This window comes from Symphalangus syndactylus, chromosome 14, assembly GCF_028878055.3.
Source record: "Symphalangus syndactylus isolate Jambi chromosome 14, NHGRI_mSymSyn1-v2.1_pri, whole genome shotgun sequence".
Taxonomy (NCBI): Eukaryota; Metazoa; Chordata; class Mammalia; order Primates; family Hylobatidae; genus Symphalangus; species Symphalangus syndactylus.
The window spans coordinates 94,489,787-94,502,528 of NC_072436.2; the positions used below are offsets into that span (position 1 = coordinate 94,489,787).

General features: G+C 40.0%; 1 long non-coding RNA gene across 1 annotated transcript in view; it reads right to left on the reverse strand.

The window, feature by feature from the left end:
• The window catches only part of LOC129461931 (uncharacterized), a 32,401-nt gene that overhangs the window by 4,297 nt on the left and 15,362 nt on the right, over positions 1 to 12,742 (reverse strand). The window contains exon 2 of the long non-coding RNA XR_008650733.2: positions 9,513 to 9,581. This is a non-coding gene — a long non-coding RNA (uncharacterized lncRNA). The remainder of the gene's footprint in view (positions 1 to 9,512; positions 9,582 to 12,742) is intronic.

Sequence of the window (12,742 nt, forward strand, 5' to 3'; positions counted from 1 at the left end):
AGACAAAAAAAGCAAGATGAGTCCTACAATTTCCATACTTTACTGTCTGGAGAGAAATTTCAGGCTGCGGATTAGGAAGGGGGAACTCAGGAACTGCCCACAAGTCTCCCTGAGTGAAGTAGGTGGAGCTAGGAATCTGGGGAAGCTAGGATGGCTAGACTTTGCAGAATGGAGGATGGAAAAGGAGACAGCTATACAGAAAGAACTCTAGATATTAACAGAGGGTCATCCTCAAGTGTTCTATTGAGTACTGCTCAGTGCATGCATGTGAGAAACTACTACCTGGGGCACCTGAAAGGACAAGAGGGAACCATGGCCCGAGATCACACACAGATAAGAAAAGTGGTCATTTCCAATACAAGCCTGGAAGTCCTTAAAACATGCAAAGTATTGGATAGACTGAGAAAGGTCTTTCCTTGCTAATGGGGAAAATGAACCCTACAGTAAATGCTGCTCTTGTGTATAAAAGCAAGATCTGGAAGAATCAGGGTTTCCAAATAATGGTATTCAAAAAAAGAAGAAAAAAATGCTTAAGAATACTTATAGAAATATAAAAATATTCAGCACTCAACAAGATAAAATTCAATGTCTGGCATCCAATCAAAATTCCAAGGCATGTAAAGAAACAAAAATACAACCCAAATGAGGAGAAAGGTCAGTTAATTGAAACCAACCAAGAAATGACAGAGATAACAAGATTAGCAGACAAAGGTTAAAACAATTATTGTAACTATATCCTACATGTTCAAAAGGCTAGAGGAAAGATTGAGCATAATAAGTAGAGAAATGGAAGACCTAAGTTGAACTTATAGAAGTAAAAACTGTAATGTCTGAAATAAAAAAAATACTAGAGGGAAATATTGGCAAATTATAAATTGCAGCAGAAAAGATTAATGAACTTCTGAGGCACAGTAATAGAAACAATTTAAAATGAAACAGAGAGCCGGACACAGCACCTGTAGTCCCAGCTACCAGGAAGGCTGAGGTAGGAGGATCACTTGAGCCCAGGAGTTCTGGGCTGTATTATGCCGACTCAGTGTCTGCACTAAGATTGGCATGGATATGGTAACCTCCCAGAAGATGGGGGACCATTAGTTTGCCTAAGAAGGGGTGAGGTGGCCCAGGTTGGAAATGGAGAAGGTCAAAACTCCTATACTGATGAGTAGTGGGACCACACCTGTGAATAACCACTACACTCCAGCCTGGGCAACATGGCAAGACCCTGTCTCTTAAAAAAGAAAGTATCAGAAAAAATGAACAGAGCACCAGTGAACTTGAGACAACTTCAAGTGATCAATTATACATGCTTTTGGTATCCCAAAGGAGAGGAGAGAGGGAGGAACATAAAAAATAAAAGACATTATAACTAAAAAGTTTCCAAATTTGATAAAAACTATAAATCCACTGAAACCCGATGAACCCAAGTACAACAAACACAAAGCTAACCAAGGCGCATTATAATAAAATTACTTAACACTCCTGATAAAGAGAAAATCAACTGGGCAACCAGGGAAAAAAGGTCAAGATAAGAATAACAGAATGCTTTTGAGAGGTGTCTGTTCATATCCTTCGCCCACTTTTTGATGGGATTGTTTGTTTTTTTCTTGTAAATTTGTTTGAGTTCATTGTAAATTCTGGATATTAGCCCTTTGTCAGATGAGTAGGTTGTGAAAATTTTCTCCCATTCTGTAGGTTGCCTGTTCACTCTGATGGTAGTTTCTTTTGCTGTGCAGAAGCTCTTTAGTTTAATTGGATCCCATTTGTCAATTTTGGCTTTTGTTGCCATTGCTTTTGGTGTTTTAGACATGAAGTCCTTGCCCATGCCTATGTCCTGAATGGTATTGCCTAGGTTTTCTTCTAGGGTTTTTATGGTTTCAGGTCTAACACGTAAGTCTTTAATCCATCTTGAATTAATTTTTTTTTTTTATTATACTTTAGGGTTTTAGGGTACATGTGCACAATGTGCAGGTTTGTTACATATGTATCCATGTGCCATGTTGATTTCCTGCACCCATTAATTCGTCATTTAGCATTAGGTGTATCTCCTAATGCTGTCCCTCCCCCCTCCCCCCACCCCACAACAGTCCCCGGAGCGTGATGTTCCCCTTCCTGTGTCCATGAGTTCTCATTGTTCAATTCCCACCTATGAGTGAGAACATGCGGTGTTTTGTTTTTTGTCCTTGCGATAGTTTACTGAGAATGATGTTTTCCAGTTTCATCCATGTCCCTACAAAGGACACGAACTCATCATTTTTTATGGCTGCATAGTATTCCATGGTGTATATGTGCCACATTTTCTTAATCCAGTCTATCGTTGTTGGACATTTGGGTTGGTTCCAACTCTTTGCTATTGTGAATAGTGCTGCAATAAACATACGTGTGCATGTGTCTTTATAGCAGCATGATTTATAGTCCTTTGGGTATATACCCAGTAATGGGATGGCTGGGTCAAATGGTATTTCTAGTTCTAGATCCCTGAGGAATCGCCACACTGACTTCCACAATGGTTGAACTAGTTTCCAGTCCCACCAACAGTGTAAAAGTGTTCCTATTTCTCCACATCCTCTCCAGCACCTGTTGTTTCCTGATTTTTTAATGATGGCCATTCTAACTGGTGTGAGATGGTATCTCACTGTGGTTTTGATTTGCATTTCTCTGATGGCCAGTGATGAGGAGCATTTCTTCATGTGTTTTTTGGCTGCATAAATGTCTTCTTTTGAGAAGTGTCTGTTCATGTCCTCTGCCCACTTTTTGATGGGGTTGTTTGTTTTTTTCTTGTAAATTTGTTTGAGTTCATTGTAGATTCTGGATATTAGCCCTTTGTCAGATGAGTAGGTTGCAAAAATTTTCTCCCATTGTGTAGGTTGCCTGTTCACTCTGATGATAGTTTCTTTTGCTGTGCAGAAGCTCTTTAGTTTAATGAGATCCCATTTGTCGATTTTGGCTTTTGTTGTCATTGCTTTTGGTGTTTTAGACATGAAGTCCTTGCCCACGCCTATGTCCTGAATGGTATTGCCTAGGTTTTCTTGTAGGATTTTAATGGTTTTAGGTCTAACATATAAGTCTTTAATCCATCTTGAATTAATTTTTGTATAAGGTGTAAGGAAGGGATCCAGTTGCAGCTTTCTACATATGGCTAGCCAGTTTTCCAGCACCATTTATTAAATAGGGAATCCTTTCCCCATTTCTTGTTTTTGTCAGGTTTGTCAAAGATCAGATAGTTGTAGCTATGCGGCATCATTTCTGAGGGCTCTGTTCTGTTCCATTGATCTATGTCTCTGTTGTGGTACCAGTACCATGCTGTTTTGGTTACTGTAGCCTTGTAGTATAGTTTAAAGTCAGGTAGCGTGATGCCTCCAGCTTTGTTCTTTTGGCTTAGGATTGACTTGGCGATGCAGGCTCTTTTTTGGTTCCATATGAACTTGAAAGTAGTTTTTTCCAATTCTGTGAAGAAAGTCATTGGTAGCTTGATGGGGATGGCATTGAATCTATAAATTACCTTGGGCAGTATGGCCATTTTCACAATATTGATTCTTCCAACCCATGAGCATGGAATGTTCTTCCATTTGTTTGTATCCTCTTTTATTTCATTGAGCAGTGGTTTGTAGTTCTCCTTGAAGAGGTCCTTCACATCCCTTGTAAGTTGGATTCCTAGGTATTTTATTCTCTTTGAAGCAATTGTGAATGGGAGTTCACTCATGATTTGGCTCTCTGTTTGTCTGTTATTGGTGTACAAGAATGCTTGTGATTTTTGTACATTAATTTTGTATCCTGAGACTTTGCTGAAGTTGCTAATCAGCTTAAGGAGATTTTGGGCTGAGACAATGGGGTTTTCTAGATATACAATCATGTCATCTGCAAACAGGGACAATTTGACTTCCTCTTTTCCTAATTGAATACCCTTTATTTCCTTCTCCTGCCTGATTGCTCTGGCCAGAACTTCCAGCACTATGTTGAATAGTAGCGGTGAGAGAGGGCATCCCTGTCTTGTGCCAGTTTTCAGAGGGAATGCTTCCAGTTTTTGCCCATTCAGTATGATATTGGCTGTGGGTTTGTTGTAGATAGCTCTTATTATTTTGAGATACGTCCCATCAATACCTAATTTATTGAGAGTTTTTAGCATGAAGGGTTGTTGAATTTTGTCAAAGGCCTTTTCTGCGTCTATTGAGATAATCATGTGGTTTTTGTCTTTGGTTCTGTTTATATGCTGGATTACATTTATTGATTTGCGTATGTTGAACCAGCCTTGCATCCCAGGGATGAAGCCCACTTGATCATGGTGGATAAGCTTTTTGATGTGCTGCTGGATTCGGTTTGCCAGTATTTTATTGAGGATTTTTGCATCAATGTTCATCAAGGATATTGGTCTGAAATTCTCTTTTTTGGTTATGTCTCTGCCAGGTTTTGGTATCAGGACGATGCTGGCTTTGTAAAATGTGTTAGGGAGGATTCCCTCTTTTTCTATGGATTGGAATAGTTTCAGAAGGAATGGTACCAGTTCCTCCTTGTACCTCTGGTAGAATTCAGCTGTGAATCCATCAGGTCCTGGACTCTTTTTGGTTGGTAAGCTATTGATTATTGCTACAATTTCAGAACCTGTTATTGGTCTATTCAGAGATTCAACTTCTTCCTGGTTTAGTCTTGGGAGGGTGTATTTGTCGAGGAATTTATCCATTTCTTCCAGATTTTCTAGTTTATTTGCATAGAGGTGTTTGTAGTATTCTCTGATGGTAGATTGTATTTCTGTGGGATCGGCGGTGATATCCCCTTTTTCGTTTTTTATTGCATCTATTTGATTCTTCTCTCTTTTCTTCTTTATTAGTCTTGCTAGCGGTCCATCAATTTTGTTGATCTTTTCAAAAAACCAGCTCCTGGATTCATTAATTTTTTGAAGGGTTTTTTGTGTCTCTATTTCCTTCAGTTCTGCTCTGATTTTAGTTATTTCTAGCCTTCTGCTAGCTTTTGAATGTGTTTGCTCTTGCTTTTCTAGTTCTTTTAATTGTGATGTTAGGGTGTCAATTTTGGATCTTTCCTGCTTTCTCTTGTGGGCATTTAGTGCTATAAATTTTCCTCTACACACTGCTTTGAACGTGTCCCAGAGATTCTGGTATGTTGTGTCTTTGTTGTCGTTGGTTTCAAAGAACATCTTTATTTCTGCCTTCATTTCATTATGTACCCAATAGTCATTCAGGAGCAGGTTGTTCAGTTTCCATGTAGTTGAGTGGTTTTGACTGAGTTTCTTAATCCTGAGTTCTAGTTTGATTGCACTGTGGTCTGAGAGACAGTTTGTTATAATCTCTGTTCTTTTACATTCGCTGAGAAGAGCTTTACTTCCAACTATGTGGTCAATTTTGGAATAGGTGTGGTGTGGTGCTGAAAAAAATGTATATTCTGTTGATTTGGGGTGGAGAGTTCTGTAGATGTCTATTAGGTCCACTTTATGTAGAGCTGAGTTCAATTCCTGGATATCCTTGTTAACTTTCTGTCTCGTTGATCTGTCTAATGCTGACAGTGGGGTGTTAAAATCTCCCATTATTATTGTGTGGGAGTTTAAGTCCCTTTGTAGGTCACTGAGGACTTGCTTTATGAATCTGGGTGCTCCTGTGTTGGGTGCATATATATTTAGGATAGTTAGCTCTTCTTGTTGAATTGATCCCTTTACCATTATGTAATGGCCTTCTTTGTCTCTTTTGATCTTTGTTGGTTTAAAGTCTATTTTATCAGAGACTAGGATTGCAACCCCTGCCTTTTTTTGTTTTCCAGTTGCTTGATAGATCTTCCTCCATCCCTTTATTTTGAGTCTATGTGTGTCTCTGCACGTGAGATGGGTTTCCTGAATACAGCACACTGATGGGTCCTGACTCCTTATCCAGTTTGCCAGTCTGTGTCTTTTGATTGGAGCATTTAGCCCATTTACATTTAACGTGAATATTGTTATGTGTGAATCTGATCCTGTCATTATGATGTTAGTTGGTTATTTTGCTCGTTAGTTGCTATAGTTTCTTCCTAGCCTCGATGGTCTTTACAATTTGGCATGTTTTTGCAGGGGCTGGTACCGGTTGTTCCTTTCCATGTTTAGTGCTTCCTTCAGGAGCTCTTTTAGGGCAGGCCTGGTGGTGACAAAATCACTCAGCGTTTGCTTGTCTGTAAAGTATTTTATTTCTCCTTCACTTATGAAGCTTAGTTTGGCGGGATAGGAAATTCTGGGTTGAAAATTCTTTTCTTTAAGAATGTTGAATATCGGCCCCCACTCTCTTCTGGCTTGTAGAGTTTCTGCTGAGAGATCAGCTGTTAGTCTGATGGGCTTCCCTTTGTGGGTAACCCGACCTTTCTCTCTGGCTGCCCTTAACATTTTTTCCTTCATTTCAACTTTGGTGAATCTGACAATTATGTGTCTTGGAGTTGCCCTTCTCGAGGAGTATCTTTGTGGCGTTCTCTGTATTTCCTGAATCTGAATGCTGGCCTGCCTTGCTAGATTGGGGAAGTTCTCCTGGATAATATCTTGCAGAGTGTTTTCCAACTTGGTTCCATTCTCCCCATCATTTTCAGGTACACCAATCAGACGTAGGTTTGGTCTTTTCACATAGTCCCAAATTTCTTGGAGGCTTTGTTCATTTCTTTTTATTCTTTTTTCTCTAAACTTCCCTTCTCTCTTCATTTCATTCATTTCATCTTCCATCAGCGATACCCTTTCTTCCAGTTGATCGCATCTGCTACTGAGGCTTCTGCATTCTTCGCGTAGTTCTCGAAACTTGGCTTTCAGCTCCATCATCTCCTTTAAGCCCTTCTCTCCATTGGTTATTCTAGTTATCCATTCTTCTAATTTTTTTTCAAAGTTTTTAACTTCTTTGCTATTGTTTTGAATTTCCTCTCGTAGCTCAGAGTAGTTTGATCGTCTGAAGCCTTCTTCTCTCAACTCATCAAAGTCATCCTCCATCCAGCTTTGTTCCGTTGCTGGTGAGGAACTGCGTTCCTTTGGAGGAGGAGAGGTGCTCTGTTTTTTAGAGTTTCCAGTTTTTTTGGTCTGTTTTTTCCCCATCTTTGTGGTTTTGTCTACTTTTTGTCTTCGATGATGGTGATGTACAGATGGGTTTTTGGTGTGGGTGTCCTTTCTGTTTGTTAATTTTCCTTCTACCAGACAAGACCCTCAGCTGCAGGTCTGTTGGAGTTTACTAGAGGTCCACTCCAGACCCTGTTTGGCTGGGTGTCAGCACCGGTGGCTGCAGAACAGCGGATTTTCGTGAGACCACAAATTCAGCTGTCTGATAGTTCCTCTGAAAGTTTTGTCTCAGAGGAGTACCCGGTTGAATGAGGTGTCAGTCTGTCCCTACTGGGGGGGTGCCTCCCAGTTAGGCTGCTCAGGGGTGAGGGACCCACTTTAGGAGGCAGTCTGTCCGTTCTCAGATCTCCAGCTGCGTGCTGGGAGAACCACTACTCTCTTCAAAGCTGTCAGTCAGACAGGGACATTTAAGGCTGTGGAGGTTCTCACTGAGTTTTTGGTTGTCTGTGCCCTGCTCCCAGCGGTGGAGCCTACAGAGGCAGGCAGGCCTCCTTGAGCTGTGGTGGGCTCCACCCAGTTCGAGCTTCCTGGCTGCTTTGTTTACCTAAGCAAGCCTGGGCAATGGCGGGCGCCCCTCCCCCAGCCTCGTTGCCGCCTTGCAGCGTGATCTCAGACTGCTGTGCTAGCAATCAGCAAGACTCTGTGGGCATAGGACCCTCTGAGCCAGGTGCGGGACACAATCTCCTAGTGTGCCGTTTTCCAGGCCCGTTGGAAAAGCGCAGTATTAGGACGGGACTGACCCGATATTCCAGGTGCCGTCTGTTTCCCCTTTCTTTGACTAGGAAAGGGAACTCCCTGACCCCTTGCGCTTCCCGAGTGAGGCAATGCCTCGCCCTGCTTCGGCTCGCGCACAGTGCGCTTCACCGACTGTCCTGAACCCACTGTTAGGCACTCCCTAGTGAGATGAAACCGGTACCTCAAGCAGAAATGCAGAAATCACCCGTCTTCTGTGTCGCTGGGGCTGGGAGCTGGAGACCGGAGCTGTTCCTATTCGGCCATCTTGGCTCCACCCAGTAAATTTTATGAATTAATTTTTGTATAAGGTGTAAGGAAGGGATCCAGTTTCAGCTTTCTACATATGGCTAGCCAGTTTTCCCAGCACCATTTATTAAATAGGGAATCCTTTCCCCATTGCTTGTTTTTGTCAGGTTTGTCAAAGATCAGGTGGTTGTAGATATGTGGCATTATTTCTGAGGGCTCTGTTCTGTTCCATTGATCTATATCTCTGTTTTGGTACCAGTACCATGCTGTTTTGGTTACTGTAGCCTTGTAGTATAGTTTGAAGTCAGGTAGCGTGATGCCTCCAGCTTTGTTCTTTTGGCTTAGGATTGACTTGGCGATGCAGGCTCTTTTTTGGTTCCATATGAACTTTAAAGTAGTTTTTTCCAATTCTGTGAAGAAAGTCATTGATAGCTTGATGGGGATGGCATTGAATCTATAAATTACCTTGGGCAGTATAGCCAGAAGACATTTATACAGCCAAAAAACACGTGAAAAAATGCTCATCATCTCTGGCCATCAGAGAAATGCAAATCAAAACCACAATGAGATACCAGCTCACACCAGTTAGAATGGCGATCATTAAAAAGTCAGGAAACAACAGGTGCTGGAGAGGATGTGGAGAAATAGGAACACTTTACACTGTTGATGGGACCGTAAACTAGTTCAACCATTGTGGAAGTCAGTGTGGCGATTCCTCAGGGATCTAGAACTAGAAATACCATTTGACCCAGCCATCCCATTACTGGGTATAGACTCAAAGGATTATAAATCATGCTGCTATAAAGACACATGCACATGTATGTTTATTGCGGCACTATTCACAATAGCAAAGACTTGGAGCCAACCCAAATGTCCAACAACGATAGACTGGATTAAGAAAATGTGGCACATATACACCATAGAATACTATGCAGCCATAAAAAATGATGAGTTCATGTCCTTTGTAGGGACATGGATGAAACTGGAAACCATCATTCTCAGCAAACTATCGCAAGGACAAAAAACCAAACACCGCATGTTCTCACTCATAGGTGGGAATTGAACAATGAGAACACATGGACACAGGAAGGGGAACATTACACTCCGGGGACCGTTGTGGGGTGGGGGGAGGGGGGAGGGACAGCATTAGGAGATATACCTAATGTTAAATGACGAGTTAATGCGTGCAGCACACCAACATGGCCCATGTATACATATGTAACAAACCTGCACATTGTGCACATGTACCCTAAAACTTAAAGTATAGTAATAATAAAATTAAAAAAAAAGGAATAACAGAATGCTCATTGAAAACAATGTAAACGAGAAGACAGTGGAGCAACATCTTTAAAGTAATGAAAAAAAATGCTGACCTAGAACTTTTTACCCAGTAACAATATTCTTCAAAAACACTTGCAAAATAAAGATATTATCAGACCTCAAAAAGATGAAAAAAATCATCACAACATACCTGCACTGTAAGAAATGTTAAAGGAAATTCTTCAAGCAGGAAGTAAATGACACCAGAGTAATCCTGGATCTACAGAAAGGAATAAAGAGTGGCAGAAATAGTAACTACATGGGTAAATATATAGACTTTTTCTTTCTTACTTAGATTTCTTTAAAAGGCAGTAGACTTTTAAAGCAAAAATAAAGTATAGTGTGTTTTATAACATTTGTAGAAGTGAAATGTATGTCAATAGCACAAAGGACAGGAGAGAAGAAATATAAGTATGCTATTGTAGGGTTCTTTTACTATATGTAAAGTAGTATAATAACCCTTGAAAGTGAAGAAGCATACTGCATAGTAAAAACAAATGTTTCCTTCTGTATAGTCATAACACTTCTGACACCACATGTGCATGTGTATGGGTTTCTGTCCACAAGAAACCCATTTTAATCACAAGCCCCACCAGGCATTTCTCCAATTCCCCTTGGACACCAACTGGCTGTCTTATAATTCAATTAAATTATGACAGTATCTACCTGGAGTTAGCACAGATTCCACAGGTTAAGGGCTCAATCCCACAATGCTGCCTCTGACTTCAGATGCCCATCACAAGTAGTGGGTCCCAGGTTACTCACAACTTCTGTCTGGCTCGGCTACAGACAGAAGGGATATTCCCATGATCCCCTCTTCAGGTTTTATCATTTGCTGGGATGACTCACAGAACTCAGGAAAATACATTTACAAATGTATACAAAGGGCATTGCAATAGATACAGAAGAACAGCCAGATGAAGAGATATATAAGGCCAGGTCTGGAAGGGTCCCAAGTGAAGGAGTTTCCATCTCTATGGGGTTGGGGTGTGCCACTCTTCCAGCAAGTGGATATGTTCACTATTCCAGAATTCTCTAAAGCCTGTACTTTATATGGAGGCTTCATCATATAGGCATGATTAATTATTCACTCAATCTTCAACTCTTCTCCCCTCCCTGACAATGGGGGATGGGGCTGAAAGTTCCAGGTTTCTAATCTTGGTGTGGTCTTTCTGGTGACCAACCCCTATCCAGGAGCCCAGCAAGGGTCACCTCATTAGAACAAAGATGCCCCTATTGCCCAGGAAATTCCAAGGGATTTAGGATTTCTGTGTCAGGAACCTGGGTCAAAGACCAAATATTAGAACAAAAGACACTCCTAGCACTCCTATTGTTTAGGACATTACAAGGGTTTTAGGAGTTCCCACATCAGAAACCAGGGGTCAGAGACTAATGTGTACACATTTCTTTTTATTTCATGCATACTATAAACTCTTACCACTATGGAGTCTAGCTAATAAGCCATAGAAGGAGATAACATAAATACTCAATCCAAAAGAAGACAGAAAAAGAAAACAGGATGAATAGAAAACAAATATCATGATCATAGCTTTAAACTCAATCATATCAATAATCACAGTAAGTGGAAATGGTGTAAGCTCCCAAATAAAAAGACAGACATTGTCACATTGGATAAAAATGCAAAACCCAACTAACTGCATACTGCCCACAGGAAACCCATTTTAACCACAAAGATTTAATCTGCATATTTAAAGACTGATATAAATATTTTAAATATAAAGATATGAATGGGTTTAAAAGGATGAAAAATTATACCAGTGTTAGTACTAATATTGTCAAACACAGATTTCAGAATAATGAATATTACTGGAGATAGAGTCATTTCATAGTAATGGGGCGAATTCATCAAGAAGACAACATTCCTAAACATTTATGTGTCTAATAACAGCACTTCAAAATATATGAGACAAAAATTGATAGAACTTCAAGGAGGAATAGAAAAATCCAAACAAATAGGAAACCAATAAGAATATAGAAGACTTGGACAACAGTATAAACCAACTTGACCAAATTGATACTTTTTAGGTCATTCCACCCAACCACAGCTGAATGCATATTTTTGTCAAGTTCATGTAGAAATTTATGAAGACAGAACACATTCCGGGCCATAAAACAAGTCTCAATATATTTAGGTGGATTCAAGTCCTACAAAGTATGTTCTCTGACCACAATGGAATTAAGTTAAAAATCCATAAAGAGATCTGGAAAATCTTCAAATATTTGGAAACTGTGTAATACACTTTTAAATAATACATAGGTCAAAGAAAAAAATAGAAAGTACTTAAAACAGAAAATGATAATATAGGATTTCACAGTGCTTTGCAGCTAAAGCTGTACTTAGGGGGAAATTTATAGCATGAAAGATGCCTATATTAGAAAAGATCTCCAATCATGACTTTAGCTTCCACCTTAAAAAAGCAGAATAAAAAGAGGAAATAAAACCCCAAAAATGTGAGAAGAATGGAAATTATAAAGACCAGAGTGAAAATTTGTGGAAAAAAAATACATAGAACCAATAAATAGAAAAAATCAAAAGCTGGTTATGAGAGAAGGTCAAGAAAAATGATAAACCTCTTGCCAAACTTAAAACATAACCAGTATCAGGTATGAGAGAGGTGATATCACTATTAAGGGGATAATAAGGGATATTATGAACAAATTTATGTCAGTAAATTTGGCAATTTAGAATAATGGACAAACTTGTTGAAAGATACATACTACTGAATATTAAGTAGACTGAATTTACATGTGCCTGAAGAAATTGGAATTACATTTTTTTTTTTAATAGACAAGGTCTTGCTCTGCCACCCAGGCTTGAGTGCAATGGCACAATGATAGCTCACTGTAGCCATGAACTCCTAGGCACAAGCGATCCTCCCACATAGCTGGGACTACCGGTGCATGCCACCATGCCTGGTGAAGTTTTGTCTTTTTTTTGTAGGGATAGAGTCTTGCTGTGTTGCCCAGGCTGACCTTGAACTTCTGGCTTCGGCGATCCTTCCACCTTGGCCTTCCAAAGTGCTGGAATTACAGTCATAAGCCATCATGATGGCTTTGATTTACATTTTTAACAATATGCAGATTTTCTTTGGGCTGCCTTTTCCACCAGTTTTTAAAATGAGTGTGTACCTTCATGTATGTGTATTCACATGCAGAAAACTTCGGACGTATTTTTCTGCAATTGAAATAGCTTTCAAGTTTCTGAACAAAATTTCTTTTCATGAATGCTAACTTCTTGAGGGGAAAAGTCTGACTTTTCAAGCTGAGCTGCAGAGAGGAGGTTTCCAAGGAATGAGTGTCCATCTGGAGATATTCAAGCCTGACTCTCCGGATTTCCTTTGTTTAAAAATACATGCTTCC